We start from the raw sequence: 14,278 nt of genomic DNA, 5'->3' as shown, positions 1-14,278 counted from the left end.
CTGGAGCACCAGCAGGAGGAGAAGCAGGCCTCTGAGCCCTAACTCCCACCGGAGCTAGAAGCAGACGCAGCCTTGGAGGCCAGCAGCACCCTGGGCATCACCTTGGAGACAGTCCCTGCCAGGCAGGCTACTTCCTGGGCATCTTCAGAGCTGGGTGAGGGTTCCTCCAGTGTGTACCCCATACATCACACATCCCACAGCATGGGAGGCTGGAGCAGATGGGGCATGTTGCAAGCATCACATGGCTGGCTTGGGCGGAAACTTGCGCTGTGGTCCCAACATGTTAGTGTGCACTACCCAGACCCCCAACCCCGCGCCTCGCACCCCCGCCCCTGCTTCCCACGGATCCCCTTTTGGTGGGACACGCCGCCTCCCTATGCAGGAACTGCAGCCTGAGAGTGCCTTATCTTCATGGGGACGGCCCTGACGGTGGGCTTCCCCACACCAAACTGGTTTCCTATGGAGTGGTAGCTGTCGGGAGAGGCAATCTTCCAGCTTCTCCATGGGGATGGTGGGCTGCAGCCAGGTATCCTAACTCCAGAGGGCAGGGGTGAGCCAGGCACAGCGTTCTGAGAAGGTGTCCTGAATTTGGAAGTTCTGCGGCTACTGCTGCACATCCCATTGCCCCATGACCAGCCAGTTCCACCAGCTGGAATTGGTGCAGTGCCTCCAGACTCGCCTGTGCACCCTGGGTGGGGGGAGGATGCAGGTGTGACCGTCCTGCAGCAATGGCAAGCTCTTTGAAGGTGGTGTCTAGCGCACTCTCCATGAGGAAGAGGAGGGCAGCCGTCAGGAGGTGCAGCACTTGCTGAAGCACCTGTGTGGGCCAGGGCAAGCCCAGAGACTGCTCTGGGACCATGGCTTGTTGGAAAGGGCTGTGTCTCCCAGCAAGCACAGAAGCTCTGCTCCAGCATGCGTGCTTTCCCTTGAGGAGGTAGGCACGCCTCAGCATGGGCAGGGCATGGATGTCTGGTGAGGGGGCTTTTCAGGGCATGTCTCACTAGGGCTCCTGGAAGGAAATGATGCACTGCAACCCTGTCTTCTGTGGTTCTGGGTGGCTGTTTTGTTGAGAGAGCAGCCAAGCAGTCTGGCTGCTCTCTGTCAACAGAATGAATCAAAAGAGAGATCTGCTTGGCAGTCTGGTCCCGTTCTGTCGACAGAAGTTTTGTCGGAACAGGTCTTCCAACACAAACGTCTGTCGACACATCGCTCTAATCTCGGCATATCCACAGTGTTTGCAGCTCAAGAGGTATGATGTATTAGGTATAGGTTTAGCCTTCATCATGACTTTCCCTGAACTATCTTAGTTTTGGTTGGCTGTCCTTCCTCCTGCAAACTATGCCTGGAGCCCAAGGAGTCATAGAATAATGTCATGGCCAAAGCAACAGCGGCAAGTCAACGCCATTTTTTTCTGGATGGTAAACTTTTAAAAATGGCATCCCTATAGGATCCATAGATTGGGCAGCCACACTATTTATGGCCTGTTTTACTCAAGAAGAAAATGCAGCAATGGTGCTCATAACTCAATTCCTTGTTTTTAAAAAATTCTTCTAAATCTCCATCCTCAGATCTCTTAGTTATCAGTGTTCTTATTGCCTGTGGTGACTGTTAGCTCTCCTTTGTGGCGGGCATAAGAAACTATTTAACTATTTTCTCCTGTAGTCTGGGTGTTTATGTGTGATTGACCACAAACAGCTTTCCTTGAGTTCTCGATGGCCTTCATTTTGAATTTCTGGTGTGTCACATTTTGCAAAAGATAAGTGCTGCATTTCATGGTGCAAGTTGTTTTCAAATAAATATGCGTGTACATGCTCATCACCCTAAGATTCAAATTAAGAGATTTTGGGGGCGATGGGGTGGGCAGCCAATCCGGGTAATTCTGCTAGAACACAAAGACTGTAGTCTAGGTTTTAACTTTAATTGGTGTTAATCTGAAGGAATTACATTGCCTTTAGTGGAATTACTCCAGATAAGCACAGATTTAACTGAGATCAGAATATGGCAACTTAACACAACTGTGCAGGATCCCATATTTCAGAATTTCATAGGTTAATTGCATTTCAGAGGGTGTGCTTCAATGTATTCTGGCTCTCCTTGTGGTGTCCAACATTAAAAGCAGTTAAAATGTATTAAATATTTTCCTAAAACTACTTGTACGTTATTGCTGTAGCTACCGAAAGGATATTACGTGATTGCAAATAAGAGGGGCTGCATCTATGTGACAGTGTCTAAGATGTGGTCCACTTTATGAAAATGTTTGAGGACATCTGCTGTGGAGTAAACTGTGCTGTAATTTAACCTCTTCAAAGAAGTGTCAGAGGATTAGCCATTTAGTCGCTAATTTAAAACAAACCAAGCAAGTCCTGTGGCACCTTAGAGACTAGCAAATGTAGTCTGTCACAAGCATTTGAGTATGAAGAGGGTTTTACCCATGAAAGCTCATGACCGAATAAATTTTGTTAGCCTCTAAGGTACCACAGGACTGCTTGTTGCTCTTCACAGAAGTTATTCCTCCCTCCAGTAAAAGCACCGAAAGCCTTTCCAACACTTGGTAAAATATAATTATGTTGTGAGTGCCATGGATACTTTGGGCATGCAGTATCAGTGCATGTTTGTCCTGGAGTGAGGGCTCTGCAACGCAGCAGCATGAAACCACTGTGTACCTCATCGCATTTGTGACACGGTGAGGGAAAGGGTCATTAAGGGCAGCCCCACATTCACTTGAAATTTGGGTAGCTCCCCAGACATGGTGCTGTCAATACTTCTCTCGGTCTTTGCAGCTCAGTTTCATGGCCTGCAGAAATTTTACAGTGAAACCACGTATACATGCCTGCAATTAACATTAATGGGCATTCAGGGTGTGATTCCTGTGCATGCAGGCGAGATTGCATAATCACCTTATGGCAGTAGTTATTCCCCTTTGCCGAGAACAAGAATAGGGAAAAAAAAAATACTAAGAAATGTTTCTCTCTCCTGCAGCTGTCCATGCCCGGGGAAATTGTTCTTTTGCTGCACTGTCCCCTCTGTGTGCAGCCCTCTATTTACCACAAGCTGAGCCATTTCCTCCGTGTAGATCACACCTTAAACCTTCCACCCCCATCCCCTGGTCCCCACCACGTCTAGATTACAGTTCATTATCTGTGGTCACATCCACTTTGCAAAGGTTTGCTGGTGTAACTATGACAGGCAGGAGTGTGAAAGAACTCACATAGCTGTGCCAGCAAAAGCCCCAGTGTTGACGCACCTGTGCTGATAGGAGAGTGATTATGTTGGCTTAGCTGACGTCATTTGAAGAGGCAATGTGCTATGGTGACAGAAAACACCTTTTGTCAGCATAAGCTCTGACTGCAGTAGGGGCTTTGCTGTCATAGCTACATTGGCAAAGCCTTCGTATTGTAACCTAGGCCTCTGTCTCTGAAGCCTTTTTTGGATACTTTGTGTTATGGATGCAATAGGAACTGGGTACATAGGAACAGAGGAAGTACCACACTGGATCAGATCAGAGGTCCACCCACCTCAGTATTGTATCTGACAGTGGCCAGGAACAACCGATGGTCCAGAGGAAGGTGCGAGCAGCTTCCCTCCCTGTCCTGCCCAGTGACAGACTCTTTTGCAGTCACATGCCTATTGAAGGAAGTCAGGGGAAAAGAGAGTTTCTTTTTAAGTGCGTCTCTCTCACCAGCAGAAGTAGGTTCAATAAAAGATATTACCTCATCCCTCCTTGTCTCACTCATATCCTGCAACTGACATGGCTCCAGCTACACAGCATACAACATTTCTTTTTTAACATCAGTCAGAGGACGCCCAGTTACCTCCTGCCTAGGTGAATTAGGGGCTAAGAACTTCAACAACCATGCTGCTGCTGAAGAAGTCATCTGTGAAAAATGGGTGTAAATGCTTCCATTCTGATTCAGTGGTCTTTTTACACGCCTTTGCATTAGTGTAAATGGCTGCCACAAGGCAGAGGGCAATAGTTATCCAGGGCCCATATATCTTAGAAATTTTGCACTAGATACCAAGAGGAACTGGAGATAATATTCATACTATTCACAGAAATGACTACTCTTTTTAAAAATTCTACTAAGCTCTTTACCTCAGGATTATCTTGTAGTGTTACCTTGTATTAGCCTCACACAATATTTCTCCCCCTTCTTTCCTATGTATTACCAATAGCCTCAGAGGAAAGCTCTGTGTGTGGGAGGGGGAGGGGTGTTAGCTAGCTAGGGTCTTCGTTTGTATTTGCTAATTTGAGCCTTTTTTGCAGTGCTCAGCCAATAATGCAACCATACCACAGCATTATCGACCTCCGTTGGCTGCATTTTCACACACTTGAATGCATTAATATTGCTGTCTGTAGCATTTTAATTTAATTAGAATTGTGGATGTAATCAGCCAAGGAAAAGCATTCGCTCCCTCCTGTGCAGAGCTGCAGCACCTCTGTGGTTTTCATTTGCCCATCAAATCGCTGTAGTAGGGAATGAGACGCAAGGGCAGGGCTCTCCTGCCTGGATGCGTGGGGATTCACATTCACTGCAAAGGGAGGAGGCAGGGAGGAACTGAACTCCATGCAATAACTAAGGTCACTGAAACAATCTTTGCTCTCTGTGTTCAGGAAACGAGATGCTAATCTTTTCCCAGGCCTGCATTGCATAAGGTCCATTCCAGATAGCAGTGTTTATTTTCATTTGGGTAATCACTGATAGTGTGCTGATTAGGCTGCTATAGATTTGTTGTGAATTGCTCTATGAATGGGATCTAAAATGTGTACAAGCCCAAGATAGAAACTGGGAAGTGGGGAAGATTCAATTCACCCTCCAGGGGCTAATCTTCCTTCCTACATGTAGCCAGAGTACACGGCCAATGGGGCTGACCCAAAATCCACTGAAGTCAATGGATGTTCTTCCATTGACTTCAGTGGATATGGAGTCAAACCCTGTGAGCGGGGGCAAGGCTTGGAAAATATACCCAATGCTACCCATTCTCACCAGGCTGAAATCCATGGGTCCCTCAAAGCCAGGCCCCCTCCTGCTCAGTCTCCGCTTATTCAGGCAACCTTTGTTACATGGGCCCAATGACTCTAGTGTCTTGCTGGCTGAACTCTGTATCTCTAGTGCCACTCACCCCTGGCCCCACAAACCTGTCACAGCATGCTGCACTACACACAGAAGAGGTCCATGAATGTGTGATATGCTCCACTGTTAACAAATAACCTATTTATCATGTCCTCTTTGCTAATCCTCTGATGGTGTGCCAGCATAGCATTGGTGAGGCTCCATGTATAAAGAAACCTCTGCCAGGGTTAGTTCCACACATACCCAACCCCCATAGTCCTTTCCCCTGGTGGTTGCATCGCCCCTCACTCCTGTTGTGTGGGGTGGGTGTGGCAGCTTGTCCCTGCCAGTGCATGTGCTCCGAGCAGGAGCCCTAAGCACCAACTGCTATTCCCTTCCCAGGACATATCCCTACCTTCCCTCCAAGTGTTGGCTGCTATTGGAGATGGCAGCACTGGGGCTGTGTCTCTGCAGACTCAGGCGGATGTCACCATGCTGCTTCTAGTCATTTATGTTTGCAGCCCTGGTTTGTTTGTTTGTTTCTTAAATGAAAACTTGGGCTCTGTACAAACTGATGGCTCTCCCCTGGGAAAGATTCGTGCTTGCCCCAACTGAGGGGATTTTTCAGCTGGAGAGCAGAGGTACTTTCTTCCCGCACAGCCAGAGTGCAGAGCTGCAACTCCAGTGCAGCCTCTCTCCAGGATGGCCCTGCAGCCACAGGACTAAACATTCTGCACCCATTAGGGTTACCAGACTGCAAGTATTAAAAATCAGGATGGTGGGGGAGAGAATAAGCACCGAGGTAAGACAAAACCCCAAATATCAGGGCTGCCCATATAAAATCGAGCACCCGGTTACCCTAGAGCCTATGGAGTTAGGTCAGTGGTGACAATGTGAGAGTCCAGGAGTCTGAAGTCCTGTTATTCACAGGGCAATGACAGCAAATGGCCCTTGTACCAGACACTATCCAGGCACCTCATCCAGGAGGGATCAGCTGTAAGGGTAAAAGGGTAGGGAATTCACCCTCTGTTTCTCCTCATTGGCCTCTGTGTGACAGCCATCGAAGTCCAAGTTGCTGTGTCTTCCCCTACTGATGAAATGAGCTTATCAGGATAGTAAAAAAAAAGAGTTTACTCTCTTGAGTCCAGATCAGTGGTTCTCAATCAGTGGCCTGCAGGCTACTTGCAGCCCAATCAGAACACAGCTGCATCCCAAATGATATCCTCAGTGCCAAACAGGTATATATTGTGCAGGTGCAACACATGTAACAATAGAGAGCTGCATGTGTAGCCCACGCTAGCAAACAGGTTGAGAACCGCAGGTCTAGATAAACAGGCAGAGCCGGGAGGCAGACAGAGAATGACACAGAGATCATCAGACTAGGCGGTAAACACACTCCCACTTATCTGAATGGCCTGGGGAATATCTGAAACTTCCAGAGTACTGGGTGTTCAGGTAAGTGGAAGTGCTTTTTGAGGTGATACAGAAACATGGTAGGGAATCATGCCAATGTTTGCTTAATACTTTGTTAGAAGATAAAAATATACAACTTTATTGGGTTTATTAAAACACCAAAATTGTGTTAAAACTACTGTGAACATAAGTTTTCTGAATTAGTAATTATCTGATTTATTGCTATTCGAATGCCAAGCCATTGACTAGCACTAACAGGTGCTAAGAGGCTAATTGAAGAGTTGTAAGTATATGATTAATTGGCATATGACTACACTGTAGATTTGGATAATTAGAATTTTTTGGTAAAGGGAATTAGAATAGTGGGAATTATACTTCCTCTGGCACCATGTGATATCATTACACCTAGAAGAGGAGAGGCTTTTTAGGCAGCAATATAGATTTGGTATCTGGATATTGTAGGCCTTTAAAATATCTTTCTGGGTCAGCCATCTTGCTATCCTGAAAGCTACTGGGTGGGTCACTTGTCGCTTTGTCTCAACAATTCAAACGTATTCGGTTGCCGAGCACCACGTTTCTGCCTCCTTCAGCGTGTCCTCTCAGTGAGGCTACGTTTGCATTTGTGTACTATGCTTTCTTCAGTGGTTGTTTTACTTGTGCAAACATGCATACCTTCTTTTGTGCATGCAGCTCAGGTGAACTGGATGTGCAGGGATAAAAATAGAACTCGCAAGCTTTTACATTTCCTTGTGGGAACTGGAAGCAGGCACTACCGGCTAGGGCTGTGACTTTGCAACTCCACCAAATTTCAGATTTTTTTTTACTTGTACAAAGTGCACTGGAATTTTGCCAAAGAAGAAGAAAAAAAGCCTCTCCCAGCTCCTATGACACGTCCTGTGGTATTCCCCTGCATGTTCCTGACTCAAACTTTCAAACAACCCAGAATAGATTCTGCCTCCAGAGGACTGCTCCAGGTTTTTCAGGCTGAACTTAGCGCATGCTGTGACATGACTTTATGAGTTTAGCCTGTGATGTGTGAATGCTTATGCAGTGCAGAAATGATCAATAAAGCACATATTTAAGTTGGTGCGTTGAGTTAAGAGGCTTCTAGTAAGGCTATGGCCTCGCAGCAAAGCTATTTTGAGATAGCAGCTACTATTTGGAAATGACTTTGCTATCATCTAACCTATGCACATGCTATTTTGAAATAAACTCGAAATATCATGCATGTTATTTTGAATTTTGCAAACCTCACTGCAGGAGGAATAGTGCTATTTTGAAATAGGTATTTCAAAATAGATGCTGTTAAGACACAGAATATGGCTATTTCCAAATAAGCCATAATGGCATCCAATGGCACTATTTCAAAATAGGCACTATGTGTCTGGACATGCTATTTTAAAATACCTGGGTGCTATTTCAAAATGCATTCTTGTGTGTAGCAGTGTTATTTCAAAATAAAATATTCTGGAATAGCTATTCCAGAATGGATTATTTAGAAATAATGCTGCTGTGTAAACGTAACCTAAGGCTGTGTCTACACTGCCCCTTCCTTTCAGAAGGGGCATACAAATACGGCTGATTGGAAATGCAAATGAGGCACAGATTTAAATATCTTGTGTCTCATTTGCATACTCACGCAGGATCTCAATTCCAGAAGAGCTGATTTTGAACGCTGAAACAGCCGTGTAGGTGGGGTTCATTTGAAAGGAAGCCCTGCTTTTGAAAGCACCCTTTGTCTTGAAAAAAATTAGGAAGAAGGGTGCTTTAGGAAGCGGGGCTTTCTTTTGGATGAACCCCACCTACCTGGCTGTTTTGGCTTTCAAAATCAGCTCTTCCAGAATTGTTTTGTCTGCTGTCATTTGCGACTGGCTGCATTTGCATGCCCCTTCTGAAAGAGAGGGGCAGTATAACCATAGCCTATATGTGCACCCAGCACTCTATATTCATTTATAAAAGGCACAACATTAAATGTGGTGCCCATGTCCTGCCTTAGGCTTAGAAGAGGGACACTCTTAAGCACACACTTAAATCCATCCCGACCTACTGGAGCACTTAAAATCGTGCACAAGATTAAGTCTGGAGCACGGGGTCTGCAACCTGTGGCTCAGGAGCAGCATGTGACTCTTTAAGGACTTCTGTGTGTCTCCCAACCAGTATCATTTGCAAAGTAAAAAAACAAACAAAAAAACTTTCTGATTATTTGCGATAAATGGTGAATGTCTAAAAGCCCAAAAATGAACAATATGTGATCTCAAAATGCTGGATAAATCCCCCTTTAATATGTGCAGTGAATTGTGGGATATGATATTGTATCTGTGTTTTGATTGTGCTGCCAATAAAGTCTTGATTTTGAAAAGGAAAAGGAAACTTGCAGCACTCCTGCTGCGAAGGGCAACATGCATTTTATGAAGGAAAACTTAAACATGAAATAAAATTGGCTTAATTAAAGTGGGGTTGGAGTGGCTTCAGAAGAGAGGAATATCAAAGATAAAAACAGGGAATTTCAAACTGAATGGACCCAGTCCTTCGCATTTATATCGAGTTCACTCCCTTTATGTCTCGTTTGCAATGAGAAATTCACCAACAACAAAAAATGCAACTTTGAGAGACTAAGTAAAGGTTCGTGAATGTCCTGCAGTAAATGTGTATTGCGTTAGAAATTATTGTGTGCACTGTTCTTAAAATACGGTTACAAAAAGTATGATTTGACATCATTTGTTAAGGACTGTCTCACATTCACATGCATTGTGGCTCTGGAATTACTGAGTTCTTTACAGAAGTTGAAAAAAATGCCTCTTGTTGACGTTTTAGTTGCCAACCCCTGGTCTAGTGGGATTTCAGCCTCTGCTTAAGAGCTGTCATGACAACGCATGATGCTCTTTGGTTGGATGTCCAAATACTCTGGGCTTCCTATCCTAACAGACTGTGGAACAGTGGAATAAACGCCAGAGATGGGGTATCTTCAAAGGATTTTAATTTATTTATTTTAATTGGCATGAGATTTCCCTGGAAACTTTCCTAGCTCACTGTAAACTGAAGGGAAGTCTTCCAAAAGTGAAGACAGCAGGAATTGTGCCAATCTGTGCAACCTCCTTGTGAGTTTATGGCTGCAGGCAAAATATTATGGAACAGTGATTTTGAAATTGTTTGTAGATTGCAATTATCTGAGGCTGATCATTTTGTCACTTGTGGGATTTGGTATTCCCAGTCTATCATAGAAGCTTGTGAATCTGGAATGTAGCAGCATTTTTCTCTTTAATCGCACTCTTCACCATCAATCTTCCCTGACAAACATTAATTAACGGAGCAGCAAAAAATCAATGGAATTCACCCAAGTCCATGAAGCAAATCAGTGATTTTAACTGGGTGACAGATCCAGGTATTCTGACTCCCAGTTTGGTCCTGTGATGGTCTAACTATTACCCCACAGCCCTACCTATTATAGGCTTTGCTGCAAAGGGAAATACTAAATTAATTGATGGGGGAAGTTAACAGTTCCATAAACTTTAGCATCTGTACCTTTTAAACTCTCACAGACCATCTCTTCAATTGGTGTAAATCACTGTAACTCCACTGACTTCAGAGAGATGACGCCAATTGGTATCAGCTGAGGATTTGGTCTTAAATGGAGATACAGATTGAACTGCTCTCTAATCCTGAACACTCTTGTCTGGCAGCCTTCATAACCTGGTATGATTTTAGTTTGCCTGATGACTGCTTACTGTGGGTGTGGCCGCATTTCCTGTGGTCCCATGTAGTTTGTTTCCAGCCCCTAGTCCTCGCTTTCAGTGTTCTGTGCTGTAATTTAGCTGTAATTTACCCCTAAAAGTCTTCTAAGAGCTTAGTAAGCAGTGGAAGTGTTAGTAATACTGATTGACAATACTGACTTCCAGTAGTCTGGCACATTCTCTCGGTCAGCACCGGTCAGGTCCTGAGGTTGCTGGAGCAGAGAGGTTCAACCTGTACCAACTGAATTGTCATGTTTTCTTTTGTTTTATAGATCCCATAGAGGAAAGTTAAGTAATTTTGGAGATATGAAGACTCCAAATGTGTTCTAAAATGGGATACACTTAACAAACCCCTCCTTAAAGAGTGGCTCTAGAACCAATCCAGCCATCAAATATGACCCTCTGCATTCACATCTTCATTTAGCCAGAGTGTTGTGTAGTGGCTGAGCACAGGACTAGGGTAGGTCACAGAACTGGAACAACACTTACTTCTTTCCCACTCTTGCTGACTCGCTGTGTGAACTTGGCCAACTCACTTACAGCCTCATTTTCAAAGATGCTGAGTAACTCTACCTGCTGGTGACTTGCTCAGCACCCTTGCAAATCTGTCCAGTAGTAACTACACAGTGTTAGGGAGGTCTGCATATTCAGGATGCATTTCTCAAGTCTATAGGATGTACTTGCTCTTCCTTCTTCAAGGCATCTTAACTCTGACATTTCTTAGCTAATTTGGGCATTAGTCTTTCTGTAACTCAGGGTACATGCCTGGAAACTGGGCTTACCTATTCTCTGCAAAGTCTCTTTGATCTTTGGCTTAAGGGAGCTATACCCATGCATACTATTACTGTGGGAGGAGATTTTCAAAGGCACAAAAGAGAGTTGGGAGCCCAACTGGCAACTGTGCTTGTGAAAATCTTCCCTGCAATTACGGCTGTTTCCCAAACTGCTACTGGAGTCTGTAGCTGTGATGGAAATACTGACTGTGACAAAACGATCAAGGCTACATTTTGTTTCATAACAGACATTTCTGGTATATTTCTACATGTCCTGAACATAGGAAGGCTGGAAAACAATGGATCAGACACAGTCACGTATCAATCTCTGAGAAATGGCCCTTTTTTGGTTTAAATATTGTTTAAGGCACCTTACTCTAATTTATACCCCTAAGAGGTGGAGTTGTCTGGCAAAGAAGCATTATGACTTCATATAGCACAATACCCCTGCAGTGAACTGTGGGTCCTGCCAGTACACTCGCCCCCTAACCTCCAGTGGGAGGAGCCTCGGCAGCTTCTGGTGTTCTCTTTGAAGCCCTGATTCAGGAAGGTGTTTAACCCTGCACCCAGTTGCCTAGCTGAAGTGAGGCTTCAACTGTTAGTGTAGCTTGCAAGACAGGCCTGTCCGGTGCATTTAAGGTGTGAGGGGCGGGGCCTGTTGTTGCCTCTTTTCCCTCTAGAGTGGTTGTTTCCAACCTTCTTCACTCAAGGACTCCTTTGGCATCACTAAGTGTCATGGATCCCTTGGATGTCTTGTGTTACCTGAACTCACAGGGTGTGTGTGAGATCATGCTGTGTGGAGATTAGAGTAAGAGGGTGTCCTTCATGTAGCAAAAGCGCCAGAATGCTGTTGTGGCATTTTCTGGCTCTGGCTCAAGGAATGGACCTTCCATCATTCCTGTTCGGCTCCCAGGGGCTGGAGGACCCCACTTTGGGTGTCAGTGCTCCAGAACAGTGGCTTTCAGCCTTTTTACACTTGCAAACCCCTAAAAAATTCTGAATGGAGTTGCAGACCCTTTGGAAATCTTAGACATAGTCCACAGATCCCCCCAAGGGTCCACAGAACACAGATTGAAAACCACTGTTCTAGTGCTGAGAGAGGCATTATTTTGGCCCTGTTTCAGTAGCGTTCCTCTCCATTATAAAATCTTTTTATGTAAGTAAAAGGGCAACCTGTAATGCAGTTTAGTCATCTGAACTGTGGATCATGGCAGGGAATGCTAGAAAGTGATTGGTTTTGTGTTCTACCAACTGTTCATTTGTTATGCATGTACCAACTTTGAGACAGAACAAAATGCCGGTGAAAGTGCAAGACTTCTCAGTGCCACTGTGGCATGGATGTTATTAGAAGAGGAAGCACAGAATCAGCCATCTTTCACTGGGTATGAATACCAAAGCTGAAAAATCAAACCCCACAGCCAGCTTGGTCCACTAGATTTGTCATCATGTCAAATACCACTAGGGTAGAATATCTTAAGATTTTGACTAAAAATCCTGTGTAAATGTAATGTTGGTAAAAGGAGCTGAATGAAAGTTCTGGGGATGGCAACTTCTTCACAGACCAGAGAAAAGCCTGTATTTTTTTCAGGAGCACGTTCTCAGCATGGCTCTGCCAATATGCCTAAATCCAGAAGAGAAACTACATTGCCTGTAGGGGTCATTCATTCTCTGCACACTAGCTATCCTTGGCCCTTCTGCTGAGTTTGCCAGCAAAGATGCTAAAGAAAGTTAATTGTAATGTATCAGAGAGGTGGCCGAGTTAATCTGTATCCTCAAAAACAACACGAAGTCTTGTGGCACCTTATAGACTAACAGATATTTTGGAGTGTAAGCTTTTGTAGGCAAAGACCCGCTTCATCATATGCATGAGTGGGAATTGTAATGATGGCTTTTGGAATGTTGATTTTGTTTATGGGGAATTTGGACAGAAACTAACAATACATTTCATTTGGCCCATCGAGCAGCTAACCGCTCTAGGTCAGATTGCCCTGGACTTGGTTTGCAGCCATGTCTAGAAGGTGAAAGTCTCTACTCTCAATTCCCTTTGTTGTCCAGTGCCCCTTTGAATTTTCTGGTCTTACAGTTTTAATTTCTTTTTGAATCATGTTCTCAAGGATGAGCAGGGCTCTCACATTCCCTGCTTAGATAGGTTATTGTGCCAGTGCTCCTTTCTGCAGATATGTATGAGATTGTCAGTCTTGAATCCTAGCATGCTATTGTTTCTAAAGGAAATAATTTTCTTTTTCTTGTCAATAAGTTTGTGCTTCTCAGTTGGACAGACACTGTAGTGAGGGAGGGGCTTGGCAGTGATAGCTTTTTCTGCATCCCTATTGCACATATGGAACGAGTGAGCACAGCTCCTGTTGTTCACCTCCAGGCTAAGTTGTACTCTGATCCTCACAAATGTCAGCACTCAGCACAGCTCTGGGAATCGCACACCAAACCAGCAGGGGCATTTCTGTGTCCCTGCAAATATTGTGACTTTGTTTATTCCCAAAGAGTATCATGTAAGGTGTGACTACAGCATATGTTTAGAATATGGAGGAACTTTCTCACCGGGTCTGCTCGAGTTTTTGATCTTAGGCAGGGCTGGCGACAGAGTTCACCAGGTCCTGGGCAATGCGGGAAAGGGTCAGCTCTGGACAGGGCAGGGTCTTGGGCGGAAGGGGCGGGGCTAGAGGCAGCCAGCCCTCAGTGCTGCCTGGACCATGCTGTATGGTGTTCTGGCAGCAATTAAAAGGCCCAGGGATCTGGCCACTGGTGCTGCTGCCTAGTGGTGGCCATTGCCCTGGGCCCTTTTAAATCGCCAGCTCCCCGGGGCAGGTGTCAGCATCCCTGATCTTAGGTTGCTGAACAAATTTGTTAGGGAATAAAAATAAATGAACATCAGATTGTGAGCTAACCTGACTTTTGCAAATCATCCCTCTGGTGACTCTGCTTGTGTGTTATGTCTGTGTTCTGTCCCTTTCTCCTGCTCCATGTCTAGCTTGTCTATTTTTAGATCTGGTCCTGCTGGGTGATCCACATGGGTGGACTGCTCTCTCTGCATGGGTTTTAATGGGCCTCTGTGCAGGCACCGTAGGCTTTTTGCATGAAACAGTGCAGGACAACAGTGATTAACACAGGGATGTGTCTTTCTCTGTGCGTGCATGTGCGTGCATGTGCGTGCGTGCGTGTTGTACACCTAGTGCAATGGGGCCTTGATCTCAGTGGGACCTTCGCTTAGCTGTGAGTCTTGTGGCTACTTGGATTAAAGTTATTGTATATTGTATATTGAAGAAGGTGGAAATCACTATTTTTATTATAATGA

General features: G+C 45.0%; 1 protein-coding gene across 3 annotated transcripts in view; it reads left to right on the top strand.

Moving 5' to 3' along the window:
- The window catches only part of ETV6 (ETS variant transcription factor 6), a 184,128-nt gene that overhangs the window by 54,937 nt on the left and 114,913 nt on the right, over positions 1-14,278 (top strand). The gene's annotated exons all lie outside the window — the stretch shown is intronic.

This window comes from Carettochelys insculpta, chromosome 1, assembly GCF_033958435.1.
Source record: "Carettochelys insculpta isolate YL-2023 chromosome 1, ASM3395843v1, whole genome shotgun sequence".
NCBI classification, from domain to species: Eukaryota; Metazoa; Chordata; order Testudines; family Carettochelyidae; genus Carettochelys; species Carettochelys insculpta.
This window is presented reverse-complemented; position numbering and strand designations above follow the sequence as displayed.